This window comes from Cherax quadricarinatus, chromosome 90 (assembly GCF_038502225.1).
Source record: "Cherax quadricarinatus isolate ZL_2023a chromosome 90, ASM3850222v1, whole genome shotgun sequence".
In the NCBI taxonomy this organism is placed as follows: Eukaryota; Metazoa; Arthropoda; class Malacostraca; order Decapoda; family Parastacidae; genus Cherax; species Cherax quadricarinatus.
The window spans coordinates 7,351,117-7,378,458 of record NC_091381.1 but is presented as its reverse complement, the minus strand read 5'-3'; positions in this window follow the sequence as shown (position 1 = coordinate 7,378,458).

Here is a 27,342-nt window from a genome sequence, read left to right as displayed (position 1 = left end):
GTTTCAGGGAGGGAAAATCCTGTGTCACAAACCTATTAGAGTTTTATGACAAGGTGACAGAAGTAAGACAAGAGAGAGAGGGGTGGATCGACTGCATTTTTTTGGACTGCAAGAAGGCCTTCGACACAGTTCCTCACAAGAGGTTACTGCAAAAGCTAGAGGATCAGGCACACATAACAGGAAAAGCACTGCAATGGATAAGAGAATACCTTACAGGGAGGCAACAACGAGTCATGGTACGTGATGAGGTGTCAAAGTGGGCGCCTGTGACAAGCGGGGTTCCACAGGGGTCAGTCCTAGGACCTGTGCTGTTCTTGGTATATGTGAATGACATAACGGAAGGGATAGACTCAGAAGTGTCCTTGTTTGCGGACGATGTGAAGTTAATGAGAAGAATCAAATCAGATGAGGATCAGGCAGGACTACAAAGAGACCTGGACAGGCTACAAGCCTGGTCCAGCAACTGGCTCCTTGAGTTTAACCCCGCCAATTGCAAAGTCATGAAGATTGGGGAAGGGTAAAGAAGACCGCAGACACAATGTAGTTTAGATGGCCAAAGTCTGCAAACCTCACTCAAGGAAAAAGATCTGGAGGTGAGTATAACACCGAGCATATCTCCTGAGGCGCACATCAGTCAGATAACTGCTGCAGCATATGGGCGCCTGGCAAACCTACGGATAGCGTTCCGATACCTCAGTAAGGAGTCGTTCAAGACTCTGTATACCATTTACGTCAGGCCCATACTGGAGTATGCAGCACCAGTTTGGAATCCACACCTAGTCAAGCATGTCAAAAAATTAGAGAAAGTACAAAAGTTTGCAACAAGACTAGTCCCAGAGCTACGGGGATTGTCCTACGAAGAAAGGTTGAAGGAAATCGGCCTGACGACACTGGAGGCCAGGAGGGTCAGGGGAGACATGATAACGACATATAAAATACTGCGCGGAATAGACGAGGTGGACAAAGACGGGATGTTCCAGAGAAGGGACACAGACACAAGAGGTCACAATTGGAAGTTGAAGACTCAGATGAATCAAAGGGATGTTAGGAAGTATTTCTTCAGTCATAGAGTAGTCAGGCCGTGGAATAGCCTAGAAAGTGAAGTAGAGGAGGCGGGAACCATACATAGTTTTAAGGCGAGGTATGATAAAGCTCATGGAGCAGGGAGAGAGAGGACCTAGTAGCAATCAGTGAAGAGGCGGGGCCAGGAGCTATGAATCGACCCCTGCAACCACAAATAGGTGAGTACACGTACTAACATACATACACACACAAACACCCCGCTGAGTTGGTCTAATTCGTCAAGAGTGTTTCCTGCCGAATAAGTAAATTGTATTTTTTTGTTTTTTTGCCAATAATCTGCTAAAATCAATCCGAACATAACGAAAATATTATATATATTACGTTTAAGTAATATTTATTAAATAAATTTAAATTGACCTATGATATATATATATATATATATATATATATATATATATATATATATATATATATATATATATATATATATATATATATATATATATATATATATATATATATATATATATATATATATATATATATATATATATATATATATAGAGAGAGAGAGAGAGAGAGAGAGAGAGAGTTAAATCCCTTGTTTGGGGATTGAAGTATAAATGATTTTTGAGAAGATAGACTTTAAGCATAATTAACCAAGCAACGAACCAGCGCGACCCTCACTTTTTTTTCTCCTATACATAAAATAAGGTTGCGGATCAATAAATTTTCGGGCCTTTCTTTTCGTGGTGTGAGGCGTGAAGGAGCGGGTCTGGTGGCCATCACCGAGCCACCTGCTGGTGTCTGGCCCCGCCTCTTACCTGCACACGCCCTACCACAATGACATTAATTTTACGGTGGAGAGTCATCTGTGACGGCCAGTTATACTGCCACACTCGTCCTGGACAGAGAGGGTCCCAGCAGCAGCAAAAACAATTACACCAACAATAGCTGCAGCAGCGGAAAGTGCAACAACAGCTGCAGCAGGAATAATAGCAGTAGCAAAAGCACCATTAGCATCTGAAACAGCCGCAACAGCCGCAGTGGTAATGGCAAATTGATAAGACTGAATGCCCTTGATCAAGTATATCATATAAAATTTTAGTTTAAAGGGTTCTGAATAAACCGAAACGGCAAAATTTAATTTAAAAACATTATACAATAAATTGACTATTGCACATATCCATAACTGTACAGATACAAGGAAGGTTATGCTAGCTGAAGGGAAGGTAACCACTGATTACTTGGCCTGGATGAAGGATAAAGCTAACTCTCCATAGAGGTGTTTCCTGCTCAACAGGTATACTTCCTTATACATCAAACAATTAAAATGGCTTAAATGTGTTTACAGTTTTCTGTATTAAGCAAGCCTTAAAAATGTCTCGAAAATAAGATTAAATTAGTTGTCTGTTAATATGCATAACTAGCTTTAATTTGAATAAAAAAAATTCACTGATGCTGCCTTGGGATACTCTCAATGACAATTCAAAATGTCTGAAAGGCTTACGTTCAGCATATAGAGTAGCCACAGAATCAATAGCAGCAACATCAACAACAGTAGCAGCAAAAGTGGCAGGATCAGCAACAGCAGTAGTGATTATAGCTACAGCAGCATCAGCAATATCAATGACAAAAACAGAGGCGAGAGTGTTAGCATCGGCAACAGAAAATTACCGTCCAAGATAGCATCAACAGTTACACTGTCACCAACAGCAGTACCAGCGGCAGCAGTGGCGGTTAAAATAATCATTCGCTATTGCTGTTGCAGGTGCAGTGTCGAAAACGACAGCAAAAACAGCAACAACATCGTCAGAAGCAAGAGCGACAACAACAACAGTAACAATAACAATGGCAAGCAAGCAGCAGCAGTAACAATAACAGGAGCAGCAGAAGTAGTAGCGGCAATAGCAGCAACAGTGACATCATCAGCAGATACAACAGTTGCAGTAGCAGCAGCAGCAGTAACAACAACAGCAGCAGCAGCAGCAGCAGCAGTAACAGCAACAACAGCAGCAGCAGCAGCAGCAGCAGCAGCAGCAGCAGTAGCAGCAGCAGCAGCAGCAGCAGCAGCAGCAGCAGCAGCTGCAGCAGTAGCAGCAGCAGCAGTAACAACAGCAACAGCAGCAGCAGCAGCAGCAGCAGCAGTAACAACAACAACAACAGCAGCAGCAGCAGCAGCAGCAGCAGCAGCAGTAGCAGCAGCAGCAGCAGCAGCTGCAGCAAGAGCACTTGCAGGAAAATGTCCCTTTCGTTTTTCATGAGTCCTTGTACCTAGGAATAATAATAATAATAATAATAATAATAATAATAATAATAATAATAATAATGATAATAATAATCACAATAATAATAATAATGATAATAATAATAATAATAATAAATAATAATAATAATAATAATAATAATAATAATAATAATAATAATAATAATAAATAATAATAATAATAATAATAATAATAATAATAATAATAATAATAATAATTATAATAATAGTAATAACTAACATTAATGAACAGAAAATAATGCATCTGTTTCAGACATTATAGTTCATAACATACCATCAAATTCCGACAAGAAATCGTTATATCCGAAGACAGTTTTGGATTCAGATAAACGAAAAGAAGTCAACTAGGTATTTTGAGTGTTGTTGGGAGGCAGTTGTGGACACAAAGGCAACGCTGGAGTTATTATAGCAGTATAATAATTAACTGCATATGAGATTCACACTTTAATTCAACATAGACATTAAGTATGTTATGTCTGTAAAAAAACCAGTTTCATTATGAAAGGTATCCGAAGTATAAAGGAACAAAGGTATTAAGACTGTTATATCCGTACAAAATTATACATTAAATGAGGTCCACAGTTTAATGCGAAGGAGGATTACTCTCCTTCAATTGTTGAAATGAGATTCACAGTTTAATGGAACAAAGAGTCATGTCCATTACTTTTGTAATTATGGAAGGAGTTCTGGCGACCGATCCTTCTTGCATTTCTCACAATGGAAGATGAGAGTCGCATTTTTTTTTTTTTTTGAGCTGGTGGGGGTGGAACTTTAGGTATGTTGATCACATTATAACTCACGATTCAGTGATGGAGATAGGGTTCGTAAATACTGAACTCTTGATTCGATCCAGGGACGAGTTGAAATGTAAGCCACGTTTCCTTACACTTGTTTTCTCTGTTATCTTAGCACTAAATGAGAACCTATGTGTCAGTTGACTAGTAGTGTGAAGAACATCCTGAGGAAATGAATAAGAAAATGGGTAACACTATTCCATTAATATAGAATTTGAACAGAACCGAAAAAATATAATTGCTCTTCAATATTAAAGTGTTAGAAAGATCTAATCGTAGGCAGAACTGCATTTCACGTTTTTACTGGAGGAGTGTTTTTATTCAAACGAGCAAATTTGTATAGTAGGGAGTATCAGAGACCGAACAAGCGTCCTTGCTGTTGCAACTCAAAGGATTTTCAAACTTACACACACACACACACACACACACACACACACACACACACACACACACACACACACACACACACACACCAGTGTAGTGGGTCACAAGCGCCAGGCTCCGAGAATCTTAGTGCTTTTAGGGCGTGTTTTAGCAGCTAGAAGCAACCAGTGTTAGTGATAACGTCAGTGAACAACCCTACAAGTGATAACCAGTGTATTAGCAAACATAAATAAAGTGAAGGCGAGAGAAAGCCTGAAATTATACAACAAAATTTCAAAGCGCCAGTTGTTGAGGCCTAGTTGGCACCTGTTGCCACATTATTACACATATACAAAGTACAAATCGAGTGACTAAAGAGAAAAGACCAAATAGAATTAAGAGAGGCATAAAGTGATAACCAGTGTATTAGCAAACATAAATAAAGTGATGGCGAGAGAAAGCCTGAAATTATACAACAAAATTTCAAAGCGCCAGTCGTTGAGGCCTAGTTGGCACCTGTTGCCACATTGTTACACATATACAAAGTACAAATCGAGTGACTAAAGAGAAAAGACCAAATAGAATTAAGAGAGGAAGGCTAACGACAAAATGTGATGTAGCACACAGAGTGAACAAGCTAGCCAGAAAGGGGATATATATATATATATACATACATATACATAAATATATATAAGCAGAGGTGGTGGCAGCAGTAGGCCTGAGGGAGTAGCGCCGCCATAACAGGCTGGGTGTCATCACAAATAAGTAGTGTACTTACCCAAAGTGAAGTGTAAATTATAAAAGTAGCAGTATACAAGTGATAAGTGTGGTAAATGAGGACTCAAAAGGGCAACGAGATAAGCATAGCGAAGAAGCCAGCGGTGGAAGGGCGAGGTGCACGAGTCATCATACAGCAAGCATCGTACAGCGAGCATCGTACATCAGGCATCTGGATGGACGTCCCCTCTGACCAGTAACGTACAAATCACCTGTTTTGTGGTTGGCAGGGAGTCTGAGTGATAGAGCCGGCCCAGCGGTCACTGGTAACTCGATATCTAAACCCTGCTCCAGAGCGATTATCATACACACAACACCTAGCAGTAGTAGGAAGATAAACTTTGTAGGAGTAAGGATTAAGCAGGAGGATTAAGTCGTGGCTAATGGGACTACAGCCCTGACAACAGTTTCGAGAGATAATGGTCTAGGACACAAAGACAGTACAATCTGAGAAGCAAGTACTGGGTACACATGTAGTAACTAGGTGAAAGAATGACTTGTTAACACACGCTAGTATTATAATTATTAGAACTACTTTCAGTGTTAATGGTATCTCATTAGTATTACGGATACACAGAAGTGAATTGTATTTCTGGGACATATAAACAACTGACGTGCTCACACACACACACACGCGCGCACACACATACACACTCGGGGCCAGGAGATGGGTCTCGACCCCTGAAACCACAACTAGGTGAGTACACACAGCTGATCCTTGGAATTTGACCGCCTCCCCCACAGACCTCTTACCTTTCCCCTCCCTCGCGTTTCTCCCTCTCAATACCCTCTTTCCCTCCTTTCTCCCTCTCTCTTTCTATCCCTCTCCCTCTCTTTCTCCCTCTCTCTACCCTTTCTCTCCCCCTCACATTTCTCTCTCTCCCCCTTGGTCTTATCCCTCACCCCCATACTCTCTCCTCTCTCTCCCTCTTTCTACCCTTTCTCTCTCCTCTCTCTCCCTCTTTCTACCCTTTCTCTCTCTCCCCCACACCCTCTCCCTCCTCTACACATGTAGTAAAAGGTAGTACATAACTGGGTGAAAGAATGACTTGTTAACACACGCTAGTATTATAATTAGAACTACTCTCAGTGTTAGTGGTATCTCATTAGTATTACGGATACACAGAAGTGAATTGTATTTCTGGGACATATAAACAACTGACGTGCTCACACACACACACACACGCGCACACACACATACACACTCGGGGCCAGGAGCTGGGTCTCGACCCCGAAACCACAACTAGGTGAGTACACACAGCTGATCCCTCTCTCTCTCTTTCTCTCCCTCTCCCTCTCCCTCTCTTTCTCCCTCTCTCTACCCTTTCTCTCCCCCCTCACATTTCTCTCCCTCCCCCTTGGTCTTATCCCTCACCCCCATACTCTCTCCTCTCTCTCCCTCTTTCTACCCTTTCTCTCTCCTCTCTCTCCCTCTTTCTACCCTTTCTCTCTCCCCCCCACACCCTCTCCCTCCTCTAGCCTTCTGTCTGTGGTAATAAAAAGTAAAAAAAAAAAAAAAAAAAAAAAAAAAAAAAAAAAAAACAAACTTATGGGTGGCCTTAGAGGACGGAAAACCAGAGATCTGGTAGACGAACCAGGGAGGAAAGACTGGGAGTTAGACCTCCAAAAAAGGGAGGAAGAGTGGGGAAGGAAGATAGTAGAGCTTGGTAAGAAAATGGAGGAGCGGATAGCTGAAGAGTGCAGGAAGTGGGAAGTACAGGTCTTACCAGCAGAAGCTAGGATACAGTGCTTAGAAGAGAAACTGCAAAGCCTGAAACAGATTAGAGAGACAAATGACAATTCAGATGTGACATCAGGAAATTCAAAGTCAGGCACAGACAAGGGGACGGTAAGCAACAACGGAGACATGCCGTACATGCAGGCCCTATCAGACCCACGTGGGGCCATGGAAAAGACGATGAGCACACTAAGATCAAACGACAGGTCCGAAGACAATGAAGGTATGCTATATGCAGAGATTCTAACAGCAAACTGCAGTAGCAAGGGACAGCTGGTCAGGAAAGACAGTTCACTGAGAATAGAAGTTTCAGATATGACAGGGACTGAAGGCAAGAACATGTCAATGGAAGGAAATAAAATGCCTCAGAGGAAGCAGATGGAGACTCAGTGGGAGGAGGAAAGGGCGAGGTCAGTTTTTGTGTACGGGCTCCAAGAAGCCAAGGGGGCCAACTTTGAAGAAATAAAACAGGAGGAGAAAAAATTGATTGAAGGCATCGTGAAAACAATAGGGGAGGGCAATATGACCCAGGTGACAAATTTTCAGAGAATTGGGTGGTTTGCAAGTAGAAGGATACGGCCTGTCAGAGTAACTTTCAAGGAAGAATCAGTTCGAAACAGGATTCTGCAAGAGAAAGCAAGACTGAGGGACAAAGAGGGGTACCAGAGAGTATACCTCGACCGCGACAGAACACAAGAAGAAAGGACTACACTGAAAGAGAGGGTACAGAGACGCAAGGAGGAACGAGAAGCAATGAAAATGAGCAGGACCCAGACACAGGAGGAAGGGCAAACACACCCCACAGAATCTCCCACCATAAGACTCCACCCGCGACATTCCCAACGCAACTGAGCAACCTATACTACAACCCACTCACTGTTCCCTCTGCCACCAACCCCCATATCACAAACCTCACCCCAACAGCTGTCCCTTATGGGCATTCTGACCCCACCCCCATCAACACAAACCCCACCTACACCACAGCCCCATATAGGCCCCCACCAAGGCTCTCGCTCCCCCAACCCCAATATTCTTGCATGACCACAATGATAGAAAGGAAACTAAAGGTTTGGTACACAAACGCGGATGGAATAACGAATAAACATGAGGAGTGGAATGAAAGAATCAGTGAAAAATCCCCAGACATCATAGCAGTCACAGAAACAAAACTCGCTGAGGCAATATCAGACACAATCTTACAAACAGGATATCAGATCCTGAGGAAAGATAGAAGGAGTAGAGGGGGAGGAGGGGTTGCACTGCTCATAAAACACCGGTTTTGGAAATGGAAGGCATGGACATGATTGGAGAAAGAGACTACATTGTAGGTACAATTCAGTCCGAAGAACATAAAGTAGTCATTGGAGTGATGTATAACCCACCACAGAACTGCAGGAGGCCAAGAGAGGAGTACGAAGAAAACAACAGGGTGATGGTGGACACACTGGCTGAGGTGGCAAGAAGAGCTCACTCGAGCAGAGCAAAGTTACTGGTAATGGGCGATTTCAACCACAGGGAGATCGACTGGGAAAACCTGGAGCCACATGGGGGTCCCGAAACATGGAGAGCCAAGATGATGGATGTGGTACTTGAAAACCTCATGCATCAACATGTCAGGGACACAACCAGAGAGAGAGGGGAGGATGAGCCAGCAAGATTGGATCTTGTGTTCACCCTGTGCAGTTCAGACATTGAGGACATCACTTACGAGAGGCCCCTTGGAGCTAGCGATCATGTGGTTCTGAGTTTTGACTATATAGTAGTGTTACAAGTGGAGAAGGTAACAGGAATTGAAGGGGACAGGCCAAACTATAAAAGGGGGGACTACACAGGTATGAGAAACTTCCTGCAGGAGGTTCAGTGGGACAGAGAAATGGTAGGAAAATCAGTAAACGAGATGATGGAATATGTGGCAACAAAGTGCAAGGAGGCAGAGGAAAGTTTTGTTCCCAAGGGAAACAGAAATAATAGGAAGACCAAAACGAGTCCTTGGTTTACCCGAAGGTGTAGGGAGGCAAAAACTAAGTGCAACAGAGAATGGAAAAGGTACAGGAGGCATAGGACCCAGGAAAACAAGGAGATTAGTAGAAGAGCCAGAAACGAGTATGCACAGATAAGGAGGGAGGCCCAGCGACAGTATGAAAACGACAGAGCATCGAAAGTCAAATCTGACCCGAAACTGCTGTATAGCCACATTAGGAGGAAGACAACAGTCAAGGACCAGGTGATAAGGCTGAGGAAAGAAGGTGGAGAACTCACAAGAAACGATCAAGAGGTATGTGAGGAGCTCAACACGAGATTTAAGGAAGTATTTACAGTAGAGACAGGAAGGACTCTGGGGGGACAGACCAGATGGGGACACCAGCAAGGAATACACCAACAAGTGTTGGACGACATACATACAGATGAGGAGGAGGTGAAGAAACTGCTAAGGGACATCGATACCTCAAAGGCAATGGGACCGGACAACATCTCTCCGTGGGTCCTTAGAGAGGGAGCAGATATGTTGTGCGTGCCACTTACCACAATCTTCAACACATCCCTGGAAACTGGGCAACTACCTGAGGTATGAAAGACGGCAAATGTAGTTCCCATTTTTAAAAAAGGAGACAGAAAAGAGGCACTAAACTATAGACCTGTGTCATTGACGTGTATAGTATGCAAAATTATGGAGAAGATTATCAGGAGGAGAGTGGTGGAGCACCTGGAACGTAACAGGAGTATAAATGCCAACCAGCACGGATTCACGGAAGGCAAATCCTGTGTCACAAACCTTCTGGAGTTTTATGATAAAATAACAGAAGTAAGACAAGAGAGAGAGGGGTGGGTTGATTGCATCTTCTTGGACTGCAAAAAGGCCTTTGAAACAGTTCCTCACAAGAGATTAGTGCAGAAGCTAGAGCATCAGGCGCATATAACAGGAAGGGCACTGCAATGGATCAGAGAATACCTGACAGGGAGGCAACAACGAGTCATGGTACGTAATGATGTATCACAGTGGGCACCTGTGACGAGCGGGGTCCCACAGGGGTCGGTCCTAGGACCAGTGCTATTTTTGGTATATGTGAACGACATGACGGAAGGGTTAGACTCAGAAGTGTCCCTGTTTGCAGATGATGTGAAGTTAATGAGGAGAATTAAATCTGATGAGGACCAGGCAGGACTTCAAAGAGACCTGGACAGACTGGACACCTGGTCCAGCAAATGGCTTCTCGAATTTAATCCTGCCAAATGCAAAGTCATGAAGATAGGGGAAGGGCACAGAAGACCACAGACAGAGTATAGGCTAGGTGGCCAAAGACTGCAAACCTCACTCAAGGAGAAAGATCTTGGGGTGAGTATAACACCGAGCATCTCTCCGGAAGCACACATCAATCAGATAACTGCTGCAGCATATGGGCGCCTGGCAAACCTGAGAACAGCATTCCAATACCTTAGTTAGGAATCATTCAAGACACTGTACACCGTGTATGTCAGGCCCATACTGGAGTATGCAGCACCTGTTTGGAACCCGCACTTGATAAAGCACGTTAAGAAACTAGAGAAAGTACAAAGGTTTGCGACAAGGTTAGTTCCAGAGCTAAGGGGAATGTCCTATGAAGAAAGATTAAGGGAAATCGGCCTGACGACACTGGAGGACAGGAGGGTCAGGGGAGACTTGATAACGACATATAAAATACTGCGTGGAATAGACAAGGTGGACAAAGACAGGATGTTCCAGGGAGGGGACACAGAAGCAAGAGGCCACAATTGGAAGTTGAAGACACAAATGAGTCAGAGAGATAGTAGGAAGTATTTCTTCAGTCATAGAGTTGTAAGGCAGTGGAATAGCCTAGAAAATGACGTAGTGGAGGCAGGAACCATACACAGTTTTAAGACGAGGTTTGATAAATCTCATGGAGCGGTGAGAGAGAGGGCCTAGTAGCAACCGGTGAAGAGGCGGGGCCAGGAGCTAGGACTCGACCCCTGCAACCACAAATAGGCAAATAGGTGAGTACACGCAGAGGAAAGTTTTGTTCCCAAGGGAAACAGAAATAATAGGAAGACCAAACGAGTCCTTGGTTTACCCGAAGGTGTAGGGAGGCAAAAACTAAGTGCAACAGAGAATGGAAAAGGTACAGGAGGCATAGGACCCAGGAAAACAAGGAGATTAGTAGAAGAGCCAGAAACGAGTATGCACAGATAAGGAGGGAGGCCCAGCGACAGTATGAAAACGACATAGCATCGAAAGTCAAATCTGACCCGAAACTGCTATATAGCCACATTAGGAGGAAGACAACAGTCAAGGACCAGGTGATAAGGCTGAGGAAAGAAGATGGAGAACTCACAAGAAACGATCAAGAGGTATGTGAGGAGCTCAACACGAGATTTAAGGAAGTATTTACAGTAGAGACAGGAAGGACTCTGGGGGGACAGACCAGATGGGGACACCAGCAAGGAATACACCAACAAGTGTTGGACGACATACATACAGATGAGGAGGAGGTGAAGAAACTGCTAAGGGACATCGATACCTCAAAGGCAATGGGACCGGACAACATCTCCCCGTGGGTCCTTAGAGAGGGAGCAGATATGTTGTGCATGCCACTTACCACAATCTTCAACACGTCCCTGGAAACTGGGCAACTACCTGAGGTATGGAAGACGGCAAATGTAGTTCCCATTTTTAAAAAAGGAGACAGAAAAGAGGCACTAAACTATAGACCTGTGTCATTGACGTGTATAGTATGCAAAATTATGGAGAAGATTATCAGGAGGAGAGTGGTGGAGCACCTGGAGCGGAACAAGAGTATAAATGCCAACCAGCACAGATTCACGGAAGGCAAATCCTGTGTCACAAACCTTCTGGAGTTTTATGATAAAATAACAGAAGTAAGACACGAGAGAGAGGGGTGGGTTGATTGCATCTTCTTGGACTGCAAGAAGGTCTTTGACACAGTTCCTCACTAGAGATTAGTGCAGAAGCTAGAGCATCAGGCGCATATAACAGGAAGGGCACTGCAATGGATCAGAGAATACCTGACAGGGAGGCAACAACGAGTCATGGTACGTAATGAAGTATCACAGTGGGCACCTGTGACGAGCGGGGTCCCACAGGGGTCGGTCCTAGGACCAGTGCTATTTTTGGTATATGTAAATGACATGATGGAAAGGATAGACTCAGAGTTGTCCCTGTTCGCAGATGATGTGAGGATAATGAGAAGAATTAAATCGAATGAAGTTCAGGCAGGCCTTCAAAGAGACCTGGACAGGGCAAAGAAGACTGCAGAGAGAGTATAGGCTAGGTGGCCAATGATTGCAAACCTCGCTCAAGGAGAACTATTGAGACTATTGAGGAAACTTAAGGCATACGGAATAGGAGGAGAAATTTTTCCTGGGTAGAGGCATTGATGACAAATAGGCAGCAGAGAGTTTGCATAAATGGGGAGAAATCAGAATGGGAGCACATCACAAGCGGTGTTCCGCAAGGGTCAGTGTTGGGCCCGTTGTTGTTCACAATTTACATAAACGACATAGATGAGGGAATAAATAGTGACATAAGCAAATTTGCTGATAACACAAAATAGGCCGGCCAATTCATTCTAATGAGGACACTAGAGCACTCCAGGATGATTTGAATAGACTGATGCAATGGTCGGAGAAGTGGCAGATGCAGTTTAATATAAACAAATGCAAAGTTCTAAATGTTGGACAGGAAAATAACCATTCCACTGATTGCGAAAAGGATTTAGGAGTTCTGGTTACCAGTAATCTAAAACCAAGACAACAGTGCATTAATTAGTGTTTGCAATAAAGCTAACAGAATCTTTGGCTTCATATCTAGAAGTATAAATAATAGAAGTCCTCAAGTTGTTCTTCAACTATATATCCATGGTTAGGCCTCATTTATATTATGCTGCACAGTTCTGGTCACCGTACTACAGAATGAATATAAATGCGCAAATGCAAAGTAGATCCCATGTATCAGATATCTTTCCCTATGAGGATAGACTAAGGGCCCTGAATCTGCACTCTCTCGAAAGGCGTAGAATTAGGGGGGATATGATCGAGGTGTATAAATGGAAAACAGGAATAAATAAAGGGGATTTAAATAGCGTGCTGAAAATTTCCAGCAAAGGCAGGAGTCGCAGCAATGGTTTCAAGTTGGAAAACTTCAGATTCAGGAAGGATATAGGAAAGCACTGGTTTGGTAATAGAGTTGTGGATGAGTGGAACAAACTCCCGAGTACCGTCATAGACGCTAAGACGTTGCGTAGTTTTAAAAATAGGTTGGATAAATACATGAGTGGGTGTGGGTGGGTGTGAGTTGGACCTGACTAGCTTGTGCTACTAGGTCTTATGCCGTGCTCCTTCCATAAGTGGAAGCGACCTGACTAGGTGGGTCATTGCGCTAATCTTGGGGGAGGGGAAATGGACCTGCTTTGCATGGGCCAGTAGGCCTGCTGCAGTTTTCTGTCTTTTTTATGTTCTTATGACATCTTCACTGCCTCCAGCCTTCTCGTTGCAACATTCATCACCCATGCTTTACTCCCATATAAGAGTGTTGATACAACTATACACTCATACATTCCCCTCTTTGCTTCCACGGAACTAAGTTTTTGCCTCCACAGACTCCTAAGTGTACCACTCACCCTTTTCCCCTCATCAGTTCTATGATTCACCTCATCCTTCATAGACCCGTCTGCTGACTCCTCCACTCCTAAATATCTGAATACATTCACCTCCTCCATACTCTCTCTCTCTAATCTGATATCCAGTCTTTCATCACTTAATCTTTTTGTTATCCTCATCACCTTACTCTTTCCTATATTCACTTTTAATTTTCTTATTTTACATACCCTACCAAATTCATCCACCAACCTCTGCAACTTCTCTTCAGAATCTCCTAAGAGAGCAGTGTCATCAGCAAAAAGCAACTGTGATAACTCCCACTTTGTGTTTGATTCTTTATCTTTTAACCCTACACCTCTTGCCAACACCCGAGCATTCACTTCTCTTACAACCCCATCTATAAATATATTGAACAACCACGATGACATCACACATCCTTGTCTAAGGCCTACTTTTACTGGGAAATAATCTCCCTCTCTCCTAGATGCTCTAACCTGAGCCACACTATCATTGTAAAAACTCTTCACTGCTTTCAGTAACCTACCTACCATGCCATACACCTGCAACATCTGCCACATATATGTATATGTATGTATATGTATGGAGGAAATAGAGTTTATGAGGGCCTATGATGGCTTATGAGAGCCCCTATGATAGCTTATGAGAGCCCCTGACAACCTGTGAGACACTATGGAGCCAGTAGCGGGTCCTCACATAAATAAGACTCGCATCATGTTACTTTCCTTGACAATATAAATGAAACATTCAAAGTAAAAGGGATGGAAGACGACAGACCCAGACCTGGAGCTGAGAACTTTGGAGAGCTGTGAGTTCTAGCTCCATTGAAGGCATAAACAACTTGAGTAACCAGTTTTTGAGAATTTCTTGACTTGTATTGTAGACATTTTTGCCTGTGTAATAAATTTCTATAGTGTTTCCTTTGTGATAACTGTTTCCTCCCAAGTACTGTATGTAATGCGTACTACCTTGCTTATAATCCCTATGGGGTCATATGTTCTATTTACTAGTGTCTTATTACAAGGTTCTGAGTAGTGAGAAATGAGATTTTCTTTTGATAGTATTTCTGAGCTGGGATAATTCGTGACAGTGTCTGGAATGTTTATTGGAGAAGTCAGATGAGAGAAAGGTGACCAACCATAGTTACGGTAATGTAATAATTATTTTATAATTCCCTTCCCTAGTGCTTCTACAATTATTCACATTTCTGTGTGTGTGTATCCTCTGGACAAAAGATCAGTTCTCTGTACTGTTTTCACTCGTAGTTGCACCTCCACCACCTTCCTTTACCATCTTGACCTTACACTTCCTATATTTCTTTAGTGTGTAGAACTGGTTAGATAAGTACACTTTCCTGCATGAAACAAACATAAGACAAGCGTTACTTATCTTTTAACAGCATGATTTCCAGCAGCCTCTCCCTGGAAATCCCTTCGGGGCGCCGTTTCAGTGTCCACAGTGGCTGTTGATTAACATGTGAGTTTGAAAAACAATTTGCCCCAAAGGAGCGTATATTTCAGCATTTCACTATTATCTGAAATGTGTAGTGATATTTACTCACTTGGTTTTGGGTGAATCATCCACATGTCACGGGATCTATTGGTAATTCCAGTCAAACCTCACTTCCACCTATTAGCTGCAGCTAACGTAATTAGATGTGGGTATAGCTGGACTTATCTGGTTATTGTAACCAATTTCCCCTAGTTTGTGGTAGGGGAAGTATATCTCGGTATAGTTGTCTCGAGTAGGCTGCTATAGATGCGTAGTTATGTCCTCACTCGTTGAAAGGGAGTCACTTCAGTCATTCTTTATGCTAGGGTGATATCTTGTCCCTTTGTTCATAACACCTGAATGCATACCGCGACACAAACTTTTAATCTTTATTGGGATTATACAGCAGATTATACACTCCTGTTTCTTTTTAATACTAGTTTTCCTAGTGGAGATAGACAGTATTTCAGAGTTTACAGCACATAGTCATTATTTTCTTTGTTCTCAGCGGAAGATTTGTGAAGTGTTCACACTCTGATATCTGAATTCAACCTAGCTTGTCGCCCTGCCCAACGCCCACCAGTTCACTCTCCGCACAAAAAAACTGCTGAGTTCATTTTTATGTCTCATCCTTACTGCACATTGCAACAAGAAATAACACAAGAAGGTTGTTTCCTTGTTGATAGTTGTATATTAGAAGTCATAATGCCCCAACTTGTAGTACAAGTGGGGCACAGGTTTTCGCGTAAGTTTCCTGCTATGGAAAAAGAGTAATTACTCTCGTTTAACCTCGTTGTGTAGTTGATCAGGAGAGGAAGGCTTGCCTCTTGACGCTATGGTACATTCATTTGTTCCTCATAACACTGCAAGGAAGGAAGAGTCCACCTTCCCCTTCCAGGAGGGCTAATTCCTTCAGATGGCTGAGGGGGGCTGAGAGATGCCCCCTGTCCTGGAGAATTTTCTCCACATTTAGCACTTACTCTTGTCCATACTACCTTAATCCTACTTTTTAACCTACCTTATTCCTAACTCATCACAAATTGTGACAGCAAGTGTGGGAGTTTATCGTAAAACACCGGCCCGAGCTCCTAATTGAAGGTCACTCGACCTTAGTTACTATACTGGGCGTGTGAAAACTATGCTTCTGAAAAATATTTTCTGTATATTCACGATACCAAATTGTTGCTAACAAAAGATATTTTTATAAAGTTTAAAACTAGAATTTTTAGAAAATTATTGATATTTTTGTGCATATAAAAGTATTTATAACAAAGAAGGTATGACTGAATTCACTATGTGGTTAAATTGATTAGCCAGAAGGATTAGTGTGGCGAGGAGGCTTAATACTGTGTTGGTTGGAGAAAATGTTATATTAGAAGCAGGGTAGGGTTAAATTTATGATTAGGTTGGATGTGAAGGGATACGTACTGTTCATTATATTTACTCCCAGGTTGTATACACCACAGGCTAGTGGAGATATCATGAGACCAGACCCGACTACCCGTCGTCTTGGTAGTCAACTCATGACAACATACACACTCGCTCGTCTAGTGCAGGTCCATCTCAAATCCAACCTACTCAACATTCCCCACATTCTCCATCTGACTCTCCACCCTATATATACTCATGCACTTATTTATCCAGGTAACTCAAGAAATCGTAATGACACGATTGCAAACAAACCATACCCCCGGCCGGGGTATGGTTTGTTTGCAATCTTGAGTCATGTTGACGGCAGTGAAGGGACTTGAGCTAGAGTTCGTCACGGCCACGCTAGCTGGAGATTCGTCTGTAAAAACTTGCATTTGTGGTCACAGAGGTGCCTGTGCTAACCTTCCTATGGTGTAGAAATATACCTAGTTGGATGAATCTTATTGTGGCTAGCTGGTCTAGTGGCTAACGCGACGGGCTGGAGTTTTGAGACTCTATGACCGCGGGTTCAATCCCGGCCGGGGGTATGGTTTATCCAGGTAGATCTGTTTGTGACCTGATAAAACCCACTGTTTGGGCGAAGCGTAGTCAATAAAGGATCGCATTATACCGCATTGCATTTGTGTTTATTATTCCACTGGACAGGAATGACCCGTCCACCAACCCGCTGCCCTTCACCGTCATCACCTTTCATAATCAGATGTCCCACTCACTTCCTGACAGTCTTGTTTTGATCATATCTACTAAAGATGCCACTTGCTCATTCGTCCACTCTCCGCTGATTTTCTTACGAAGAGTGCTGCACTTTACCTACCTCTATGATCTGCCCAGCTGCAAGACAACTGGATTTTCCTTGGGATTAAAAATAGCCCTCATAGTTGTAAATTAGATGATGGAGAGCTTGATTATACAGAATGCGGGAAAGACTTGGGAGTCATGGTAAGCAGAACTTCGAAGCGAAGACAACAGTGCCTAAGTGTGCGCAATATGACTAACTAACTACTTGGATTTATATCAAGAAGTATTAAGTAACAGGAGTCTAAAATTTATTTTATATCTCCATATATCACCAGCAAGGCCTCAAATTATGCTGCTCAGTTTTTGTAGCCATACTTCAGAATGGATATAAATGCATTGAAGAATGTACAGAGAAGGATGGCAAAAATTAATTCCCTGTATACGGAATCTCTAATAAGATGAAAGATTGAGAGCCTTAAACATTTACTTTCTTGAGAGACGTAGAATGAAGGGAGATATCATTGAAGTTCATAAATGGAAGGAAGAAATAAACAAAGGTGATATAAATAAATTACTGAGGAAATCGAATAAATAAAGAACTAGAAATAATGAATTTAAGTTAGATAAATTTAGATTTACAAAGGACGTAGGAAAGTATTGGTTTTCGGAGTTGTCGATGAGTGGAACACTCATCTAAAAAGAGATTAAACAAATACATGAGTGATAAGGGCTGAGTTTGTGTACGAATGGTATATAATACCGACAAGATGAGATTAAGACACATGTGCAACATCTGGGTATCTTTATTGTAGACGTTTCGCCATCCAGTGGCTTTATCAATACAAATTCTAGGACATAACTTGAAGACAGTAGAACTATGTACAGAAGATGAGGTAATCAGTCCCTCAACCTAGGAGTAGGTGCGAACAGCACCATAGTCGTGGAGATTCTGAAGCAGAAGAAAGGATCCTGGCGCTTATATAGTAACGTCAGGTGTAGCAGACGAGGGCATATTCACTGGTAGGCGGGATTCCCCAGTGGAAGTAGGTCCTTCCCAAAGAGATGGGTTAGTTGTAGTAGTAGTTGTCGTAGTCGTGAAGGTTATGTACATGTCCTCAGAATTAAGATTCCATGATGTTGCAGTGTCTGACAAGTTGTGTCTTCAAGTTATGTCCTAGAATTTGTATTGATAAAGCCACTGGATGGCGAAACGTCTACAATAAAGATACCCAGATGTTGCACATGTGTCTTAATCTCAAGGGCTGAGTTTGATTAGTACCTGAAGACTGAAGCAAATTCTTGGGTGGCTCTGGGAAAAACTTAGAGAATTAGGTAGGTGGGAATGGTTGGTTTTGAGAAAGACGTGCCTAATATGGGCCAGTAGTTCTGCTGCAGTGTTCTTCGATTCTTATATTTAAGTTTCTATTATCAGCTGTCTCCTATATCAAGTCTACCCGCTACTTGTATTAATATTCTGTCAAGATGTCACCCACCTACCCCGTCATACACCATCCTTGCCATCCTATTTGATGATGATAACAGAGGACAAGGCACATTGATAATTATTATTCTGGAATACTTATAATTATCATTATACTTAGAATTATTATTATAATACTGGAATACAGCAAAATGAATGAGTAAGAGTCATGTGAAACAGGTAGTTAGAAAAGGCAGTTGGATCAGCATCAGTCACTATAGGATTGATGAAATTGAGACACATGTGCAACATCTGGGTATCTTTATTGTAGACGTCTACAATAAAGATACCCAGATGTTGCACATGTGTCTCAATTTCATCTTGTCGGTATTGTATACCATTCTTGTACAACACTATAGGATTATTGAAATATTGCTCAATGTTTAATTAACATGCCCTTCTGCAAGTTAGTGGCGCACTGTCGTCCCATATGATGTTCTATGTTGCATATTTATGTTTTCTGGCCTCTATTTAAGATCTTATTGATGTACTCTCCTCCTTATTTGTATGCGCCATTTTACAGTACTTTAGTCCTTAGTTTTCCTGTCAATGCTCTTAGATAGTTAATGACGTTTTTTTAGGTTTATATTGATGTACTCTGCTCCTTATTGATGTCATGTGTTCCTTGTTGATATACTCTGATCCTTTCTGATGTACTCTGCTACTTATTAATGTGCTTTGCTCCTTATTGATGTACACTGCTACTTATTAATATATTCTGCTACTTATTAATATTCTCCGCTCCTTATTGATGGCTACTGCTCGTTAATGATTTGCTGTTTCTTATTGAAGTACTCTGCTACTGTATATCAATGGTATACAATACCGACATGATGAACTAGACAATATATGGACATAGTGTGAAGACAGTAGAACTATATATAGAAGACAGAATTGCATTGGACTGAAGAAGCCACTGGCTGGCGACAGATTCAAGAGGTACAGTTGTTTTTCAGACCGAACATCAGAATGGGAAAGAAATGTTAATGTACGTGACTCTCACCGTGGAGTGATGTGTGTGCCAGAAGGGGTGGCTTAAGTATCTTACAAACTGCTGATCGCTTGGAAATTTTACGCACAGCTGTTTCTGGAGTTTACAGAGAATGGTGTAAAAAAAAATCACGAAACATCGAATGAGTGACAGTTTTGTGGACGAAAACGCCAGACTAGTTCAAGCTGACAGGAAGGCGAAAGTAACTCAAATACCCACACTTTCAACTGTGGTATGCAAAAGAGCATGTCTGAATGCACACATTGAACCTTCAAGTGGATATGTTACAGCAGCAGACCACACTTGGTTTCACTCCTGTCAGCTAAGAAAAGGAAACTGAGGCTACAGTGGGCAAAGGCTCACCAAAACTGGACAGTTGATTTCTGCTGCGATATGCAGATGGCAGGGTCAGAATTTGGCATCAACGTTTGAGATGTGGTGGAGCGGGAGTCCCGCAGCATGAATGTGTAGCCAACAAGTATGCAACAACTGCTATCATATCAACATGGACCAGGATCTCTAAAAGAATGTTTCCAGCACCTTGTTGAATCCATGTCTCACTGAATTCAGGCTGATCAGTGGGCAAAGGAGAGCCCTACCCAGTACCTGAAGGGAATACCTAATATAGTGGCCACTGAGTGAATGTAACCTAACCTTATCGTGAATAATAACCACTAATTTTTTTTAAAACAGCTCGGGAGGATATGAACGAATGATGATTCTGAAGTAATTACTCTCTGTACATTCGTCTCTCAACCCTTGAGTAGAGAGGACATACTTGGAACTGTGCTCTGACCCCTGGTGGCAGGTGACAGTATTTTCATCATGGCGGAGAGTGGCCACAGATGTGTAAACACTGTCTGTTTAGAATTGGTGAGGGGCATGCTCACTGCCCAGGATACCAACATTTTGCTGACGCCGATATTGCGGGATACGTATGGCATTGCTAATGAAGACCTTTATGGAGTTTCACTGAAGGGTGTGGCACGCATTTTCGTTAAGTTCCGGCTGAGCAGTGCATATGAAAACATGGTGGCCAAGTATCAGGAGGTGGTTAAGATGGTTACCCCTGGTGTTAGTGTCCGTCTTCATGACGTATCAAGGTTCTAAACCTGGGTCAAGGTGCGTAATGTACCTTACGAGGCTGATGAAAGTGATTTACGGCAGGTGTTTGGAAGATATGGGACGATCCATATGGCAACATTGGGACGTTGGCGAGATGGGCCACTAGTTGGCTTCCCTGAAGGGACGTTTTCCCTGAAAATGTCCCTAATGCATCCTATTCCATCTTATGTGGGAATGGAGGACTTCCGGACTCAGGTGTACATAACACACACAGGTCAGAGGCGCACATGCCGTGTGTGGGGGGCGTACGACTACATAGCACCGACTTGTCCAATGAGACGTGGGAAACCTGATGCTGAGACGGGGTCTGATGGTACTATGGACCGAGTGACTTATGCAATGGCAACGCAACGTAAGCCTTCGTCACGGGAGGCGTGGAGTGTGGAGGTGGATAGGGAGGAGGCATCGTCGCCTGAATGTGTGACACTCACTGGACTTGACGAGGACGTAGGCTTGGTGTCGGCAAAGAGTGATGAGGAGTCTGCAGTTGCTCACTATGTTTTGGAAGCTACAATTCAGGAGGCCCTGGACGACTTACTGGATGTTTCGGTGTCTGTGGTCAATGCTTGCTTGGATGCTGTGAGTGTAGAGGCTGAAGTGGGTGGCTTCAATGAGAAGGTTGTGAGTGGTGAGGGGCGGGTTCAGAGTGTGGCAGTGGAGGTCCACAGGGAAGATGCCCAGGAGGAGGCGAAGCGTGAGAAGCGTGGCTCTCGCAAGAGGAAGGCTGTCATTACTGATAGTGAGGATGTTTTGACGCCTGGGCAAAGGACTGGGAAGAAAACCTGGCATGATGTAACGCCTAGAGATAAAGGTGGTTTAAAGAATGTTGAGCGTGAGCAAGGGGAAGGTGATGGGAAGTGTGGGGGGCGGGGTGGGGAATCTCGCCAGGGTTCTAAGTGTGTTAGGGTGTCTAAGGGAAAGCTCTCATTACGGTCTTCAGGTGTCTTACTTTAAATGTTAATGGGTTGAAGGCAGTGGGCAAATGTAAAGTTCTGGAGGGTTATTTGAGGAGATATGTGCCAGACCTTGTGTTCTTGCAGGAGCATAATTATAAATATTTAGGTGAATTGTCAATTACCGGATATGACATGTACATGGGTTGTTCTACATGACTGAAAGGTGGTGTGGTGCTATTAATTAAGGAAGCCAGCCCGTTTCTTTTGCATAGGTGTGAGGTAGGGGAGGAGGGGCAGGTGGTTAGGGTGGAGGGCATGTGGGGTGGGGTTTGGGTGGGTTTCATTGGGGTGTATGGGCCGGCAGAAGGGGACATGGGTGATAAAAATAGATTCTTTAGGGATGTCCTTGTCTACCATTTCAGATCGCTGCCAGGTATTACAATTATAGGGGGTGATTGGAACTGTGTTGTCCGACGTAAGGATGTAGAGCCTAGGGGGAGGTTTTTTTTTCGGGGTTTTTAGGGGATCTGTTGTGAGGTGTGAATGTAGTGGATGTTGGAGGGGAGGTGAGCGAAGTGACACATACGTTTATTAAGCGTGATTATGCGGCGAGGCTTGATCGCATTAATGTATCTTGGGGGGTGAGGGTGAGCAGTGTGTGTGCATTGAATGTAAGCTTCTCTGATCATCGAGGGGTTCTGGTGGACTTAAATTGGGAGGGTTTGCCGAAGCGTTTCAGAGGTTACTGGAAGATGAATGTTGGGTTATTGAAAACAGGGGGGGAGGGAATCTTTAGGTTGTGCTTGGAAAAGGTGGTGGGCTGATGGAGGGGGGGGGATGATGTCATTGGGTGGTGGTAAGGGGAAGGTGAGGGATTTTTATCAGAAGAGGGGAAAGGAAGAGTGGCAGTTTCAATATGGGATTTTAAATTACCTTGAGGGTCAACTACAGGAATGCTATATGGGAGGGGGATGCATATCCGATGGGTGAGACTGAGGGTTTGAAACAATGGATTAGGAATATTCAAAATCGCAATTTTGATGCTGCAAGGGTTGCAAGGGGCCTTGATTCAATTCAATTCAATTCAATTCAAAGTTTATTCTCTATAAGGATTACAATGCTGAGTTTACAGAATTTGGTTATTGTGTGGTTTACATGTAGTTAAATAATGATTACAGAGTGTACCACTAGAACACCTAGCATGGCTAGGCATTTCGGGCAGACTTAGTTTAATTCTTAATTTTAAAATATTACAAATTATGAGGTAAGTTGGTATTATGGCTAAGTGACTAAATACTAGTTTGTGAGTTCAGCAATGTGAATGCTTTTGTTTTGGCACAGTACATAGTTTCAGTATTGGAGTATCACAGGATTCATTATTTTAAGATTGAGGTTAATATTTCTATTTATGGTCAAATGGGTGAGTGAGTGTAAGTGTGAACCACCAGGTGGTATTCGTGTAGTTAGTTGATGGGGTGTATCAGGGAGATAAGATGTTTTCTAATGGTAGTTTTGAAGGTGATGAATGTGTCTGCAGTTCTAGAGTTCTCAGGTAGGGTGTTCCAGATTTTAGGGCCTTTGACATACATTGAATTTTTGTAAAGGTTTAGTCGGACACGGGGAATGTCGTAGAGATGCTTGTGTCTGGTGCTATGCCTGTGGGTTCTGTCACAACTGTCAAGAAAGCATTTTAGGTCAAGGTTGATATTGGAGTTTAAGGTCCTGTAGATGTAGATTGCACAGTAGTAAGTGTTGATGTACTGAACAGGGGAGTAAGTTTAGATCTATGAAGAGTGGGGGGGGGGTGATGCCAGGGATGGGATTTAGTGATTATTCTTACTGCAGCTTTTTGTTGGGTTATTATTGGCTTTAGGTGTGTTACTGCAGTTGATCCCCAAGCACAAATAGCATAGGTGAGGTATGGATAAATAAGTGAGTGGTATAGTGTGAGAAGGGAATTTTGTGGCACGTAGTATCGTATCTTGGAGAGGATCCCAACTGTTTTGGATACTTTTTTGGTTATGTGTTGGATATGGGTGCTGAAATTCAGGTTGTTGTCAAGGTATAGGCCTAGGAATTTGCCCTCATTATGTCTGGTAATTAGAGTGTTGTCGATCTTAATGTTAATTTGTGCATCTCCTGCTCTGCTACCAAACATAATATAGTAGGTTTTGTCAGTGTTAAGCGTAAGTTTATTGGCTGTCATCCAAGTCGATATTTTGATTAGCTCCTCGTTAACAATGGTGTTGAGGGTGGCAAGATTAGGGTGAGAGATGACATAAGTCGTGTCATCAGGTGATGGGATACGTTTGGAAGATCAATGATGTATATGAGGAAGAGCAGGGGACCAAGGACACTTCCCTGGGGAACTCCAGTATCAAGTGGCCGTGTTGTTGATGCTGTGTCTTTAATGGTGACATACTGATACCTATTAGTAAGGTAAGATTTGAAATAAGCAAGCGCATGGCCTCTTATACCGTAGTGGTCAAGTTTGTGAAGTAGGATGTCGTGGTCTACTGTGTCCAAAGCATTTCTTAGGTCAATAAAAATTCCTAGTGGATATTCCTTATTTTCCAATGCTGTGTAAAGCAGATCTAGCATTTTTATGATTGCATCATTAGTGCTTTTATTTTTCCTGAATCCAAATTGGCAGGGGTTGAGTGTTTCGTGCCGTTATAAATGAATATAGTCTCCTGTGCACGAGTTTCTCAAAGATTTTGGATAGCAATGGTAAGTTTGATATTGGCCTATAGTTGTTTAAGTCTGTAGGGTCACCACCTTTATGTATTGGTGTAACCCTTGCCATCTTGAGTAGTTTCGGGAAGGTGCTAGTTTCTAGTGACTTGTTAAAGAGTAATGAAATAGCATGCGAAAGGACATGGGCCGCTCGCTTGTACAGTAATGGTGGGACATGAGACAGATTCCCTGAGTTATTTTTAAGTGACTTTATAATCTCGGTGACTTCCGTGGGCTCAGTTGGTGCAAGATAGAAGGAATTTGGGAAATTCCCATCTAGGTAGTCCCCGGCATGGGCATTGGTATGTGGGATTTTATTGGCGAGATTAGATCCTATGGTTGAGAAGAAGTCATTTATCTTGTTAGCTGTGTCAGTGGGATGTAGTGGTGTTTCATTAGGTTTAGTTAGGACAATATTCTTGGTTTTTTTTCAGTTTGTGGGTCCCTAGAATCTGAGAGAGTGTTTTCCAGGTCTTTTTTATATCTCCTCTAGTGTCTGTGAATCTACTGGAGTAGAATAGTTGTTTGGCTTTCTTTATTACTTTGGTGAGAACTGATGAATAGTGTTTAAGAATATCTTTGTGTATTAAGCCCTGTCTATATTGCTTTTCATATTGGTGTTTCTTGTCAATGGATTTCAGAATGGTGCTGGTTAGCCATGGGCAACTAAGCCATTTGTTTGTGATCTGTTTCGTTTTTATAGGACAATGTTTGTTGTATAGTCTAAGTAATTTGTTGAGAAAACTGTCTGTCCAGTCATCAATACCATTGGCCTTGGAGAATTCTGTAGACCAGTCAACAGTCTCTAGGTAAGCTGTGAACTTCCTTATTGAGGCCTCGTCATGGAGTCTAAATGAGACTTTGTTGTATTCAAGTGGTGGTTTACTAATGTTTGTCAGGAGGAAGGTAGGGTAGTGGTCTGTAGTGCTATCTGTGATTGTCCCTGATTTGAGGGGGGCTAGTATATTGGTCCGTATGTGGTCTATTATGGTTGCACTTGTCTCAGTGAGCCTGGTTGGTTTAGTTATTGTTGGTATGAGAAGTGTGTTGTTCATATTGTTGATGAAATCAGTTACAGGCTGATCACCTAGTAAGCCAAGGTTGATGTTGAAGTCTCCAGCTAAGAGAAGGTGGTGCTTATTCATTTGTCTGTTTGTTATTAGTGACTTTAATTTCTCACTGAAATTTGGGATGTTTGTGTGAGGTATCCTGTAAATGGCACCGATTGTTATAGGTGTCTTAAGGTTTTTTACAGTAAAATTAGCAAAAATGTATTCCCCATATTCATCACTAAAGCAAGTGGTGCTAATACAAGATAATTGGTTAGCGTATTAGATTGCAATACCACCCCCAACTTGGTTTGGTCTGCAGTTGTGAATTGCTGTGTATCCTGGTAGAGGGTAGATATCTATTGTGTCCTGCTTAAGCCAGGTCTCAGTAAGGATAATGCAGGAGAAGGGTGTCTTTAGTGATTCAAGGAGTGCCAGGAGGTCATCATAGTGTTTGCTTAAGGACCTGATGTTGTAGTTAAGTACTGATAGACTTTTAGCATTGTTTAGGATAGTGCTGGCTTGTGATGCTGTGTAATAAAGGCAGTTACTTTCCAATAGGTTTTGATTGGGTGTCAGATTATGGAGGTTTAGATCAGGGTCAACATGATCAATCATCTTCTAGGTTTAAATTATGGTTATTTATATCCTGAGTTGTGTGTTGAGTTCTAGTACTGATATCTGTAGTGGTGGGAAGTTTGGACAAGTATATATCTACAGTATTTTGGTCATATAGAGTATAGTCACTACTACACATAATGAAGTTGATGTTGTCTATGTGTTGTGCTGGAATGAACTAAAGTACAACTAGGTATAAACTAGTAATATAAAAATACAAATTAAAAATAGAACAAGACTCTCACTTGCAATTGCACTAAGGTCTAATATAATGAGGTCTTATGGGGGGACCGTCCGTTGGCGTATGTCTTGCGGGAGCAGGGGACACGTCGTAGGGCAACAGAAGTGATGAGTTTGCGGGTACAGGAGCAATTGGTGGGATATCGTCAGGGGCAGGTGCTTTCATCAACAGAGGGTATGGGTTGTTATGTGGATGCGTGGTACGAGAAGAATGGTAAAAGTGTGGGGGTGAGTTGTAAGGCATTAGGCGCAATGGGCGAATGGGTAAACTGTAATCTAGTGCATAGGGATCGATTGAGATTGAGTGGGCCTATAAGTGAGGAGGAGATTAGGATGGCAGTTGATGGGATGAACATGGGTAAATCGCTTGGTATTGACGGCATCCCTTGTGATTTTTATAGGGAAAACTGGGAGTGTTTGTGTGGTTTTTTAGTGGAGTTATTTAATGCCATGAAAACTAGTGGCAGGTTGGGGGAACAGCAGAGAACGGGTGTAGTAGTCATGGTCCCTAAAAAGAAGTCTTGTGAATGTGTGCATAACTACCGTTCGATCACCTTAATGTGTGGTGATTACAAGATCTTTGCTAAAGTGTTGGGAAATAGGTTGAAAGGTGTTCTGGCCAGAGTTTTGGACGAGGGTCAATATGGAGTGCCTGGGCATTCGATGTGTGTGGGGCAGGGGATTATACATAGGTTTATAGATGAAAGTGGGGAAAACATCAAGGGTGGGGTTTTAGCATTAGATTGGCATGCAGTGAATGACTGTGTGGAGCGTGAGGCGTTGTGGAAGTTTATGCAATGGCAGGGGTTTGGGAGGGAAATCATCACTTGGACTAAGGTGTTGTATGAGCAGGCAACGGTTAGGGTACAAGTGAATGGTAGATTAGGTCAACCTGTTTGGATGGAAAGGGGCTTAAGGCAGGGATGCCCTGTGTC